The sequence below is a fragment of the Triticum urartu genome, chromosome 1 (assembly GCF_003073215.2).
Source record: "Triticum urartu cultivar G1812 chromosome 1, Tu2.1, whole genome shotgun sequence".
NCBI lineage: Eukaryota > Viridiplantae > Streptophyta > Magnoliopsida > Poales > Poaceae > Triticum > Triticum urartu.
In genome coordinates, this window is record NC_053022.1 from 75,161,077 (window position 1) to 75,163,513 (window position 2,437).

General features: G+C 51.1%; 1 pseudogene; it reads left to right on the plus strand.

The window, feature by feature from the left end:
• Positions 1 to 275: 275 nt before the first annotated feature.
• On the plus strand, positions 276 to 1,811 carry LOC125532719 (annotated as a pseudogene).
• The last annotated feature ends 626 nt before the right edge of the window (positions 1,812 to 2,437 follow it).

A 2,437-nucleotide genomic window follows, 5' to 3' on the forward strand; every position in this document is an offset into this window, starting at 1 on the left:
AGGATTAAGAATTAGGCCTTCTCATCTATCTATCAGGATGACGTGTTACCAATCCATAGACTTATAGGATTGATGGATTCACTACTGGAAACAGGGAATTTGCCATCAGCCAGCTCTTTGCCATCTGCCAGCTGATGGCAAAGAATGTCTTTGCCATCTGCTTGTAAAAAAACAGATGGCAAAGAACTGACAGACGGCAAATAACATGGTTGCCATCAGCCAATTCTTTGCCATCTGCTAGTGGATGGCAAATAATCTTTGCCATCTGCCAGCAGATGGCAAAGAGGTTGGCAAATCCTATGGCCGTCAAGCATGTAACGGCGTACCAGCCCCACCTCTTTGCCATCTACCAGAAGACGGCAAAGATTCTTTGCCATCTGCTGGCAGATGGCAAAGAGATGGGATTATTTTTTTCTAGGTAAAAAAAACTGTGGGGTTATCCCCTCCCTCTCTCCCCACCCATCCAGGTAAAAAAAGACGTTCGCATCTCATCCACACACCACCACCTACCTCCTCCCTCTCCGCCTCCTGCGCCCCTTCCTCCCACCCCCATCCCGCTTCGCCTTCCCCCACCACCCCGACCTCCTCGACCTCGACCTCCCCGCCGACCCCTTCTTCGCCCCGCCCCCCATCCCCTCCCCACACGCCTTCCTCCTGCACGACCTCACCGACCGCGTCGCCACGCTCGAGCTCGCGGCCTGCGCGGCCGCCCCGCAACCGGCGCGCCGCAAGTACACCTACGCGGCTACGGAGCCCGGCGGCCGGAAGGTCAAGTGGATGGCGGAGGAGAAGCCGCACGGCGGGGGCCGGGCGCTCAAGTGGGAGGCGGAGCTCGCCTCCCCCAACGACGACGGATTCGACCGCAAGTGGAGGTGGGAGGCCAAGTCCAAGGGCGGCGCCGGAGGCAAGACCAAGACCAAGTGGGGCACCGAGATCAAGGGCAAAGGCTCGCTCGAGCCATGGTCACATGCCTACACCTGGGAGGAGGACTTCACCGCCTCCGACGACGACGAGGATGAGCTGGAGGTCAAGGAGCACAGGCCGGAGAAGCCCAAGAAGATCAAGGTCGCCGCCAAGGACAAGGAGGTTGACAAGAAGAAGAAGAAGCCGGCGAGGACGTGCGTCCAGATCGAGGAGATCCCCGAGGACAACACCGCCGGCTGCGACGCCATCCGCAAGGTACGGTACTCAGCACAAAAGATGAGATTTTTGCGGGGGTTTGGGTTCTGTGGCCCGATCTGAACGAAATGTGTGATTTCCAGTAGAATTTCCAATAGAACCAAGTTACCTCTCGCTGGATTTGAGAAAAAATTTGGAATTTTAGAGGATGCTAGTGTCCACACTCTAGATCTGTGCTTAGTACTGGCTACAGATTGACTGAACTCTTCTCTGAATGATATCAGCTTGAGGATTCTGCTCCCTTGTAATGCACTACTATCATATGTGTACTGACCGCCTGACATTTGTCTCTCTTTTTGATGATGCAGGCCTTTGCCATGGGGAACGGCAAGGGGAAGGCCAAGGAGCTGTCGCCGCAGGATGCCGCGCTGCTCATCCAGATGAACTACAGGGCGCACCTCGCCCACCGCTCCCAGGTGCTCAGCTGCCTGCGCGATCTCGCCGTCGCCAAGGCCAAGCTCAAGGAGCTCCGGTCCCTCTTCTACAACCTCTCCTACAGGCGCCACCTCTCGCACGACCACGAGGAGTGCCAGAGGTTCTCCGAGAAGATCATTGTCCTACTCCTCACTGTCGAAGCGCTCGAGGTGAGCTCCGTCACGGCCTATTTACGATTGCCGATTGCTGATTGCTGATTGCCATTGCTGTGCTGTGGATTTGAAATTCAGTTACTGCATACAGTGGTTAACACTACTAGTCGTCAAACCCGTGCGATGCACGGGCTAGTCTTTCTACTATATTTTACCATAAGAATTGGATTTTTTGGGCATTTAATCCATATATAGCAATAAGTGATGTCCTAACCAACAGATCCTAAGAATGAACCTTTTCTAAATTATGATTTTCTAGTGCAACGTGTACGCTACTGACCAACAGGTCAAATGGAAAGCACTTTATTCTCTGCATCATATACTCACGCCGGTGTAAAGAACCAAAGGGTTCATAGTTCACATATATAGACTATGTAGAGGAATCATCTTCCTCAACAAATTCTTTGAGAGTTTGACCTATGTCTCTCTCACCGTAAGAATATCAAAAAAATAATCTTTTAGAGCACATGCCTCGGGGAAAGTGAAAAATGAATACTGAAACTAGTTTGTCACATGCATTATATTTGGTTTAATTTAAAAGTATACAATTCAGATCAATCTGGATATTTTCTGCATGCATTACGTAGTACAGGTCCAGGTAGTAAGCATTCCGATCAACAAAAAATGTCGTAAGATAGATAATTTGAATGTACAAACCTTATACAAATAGT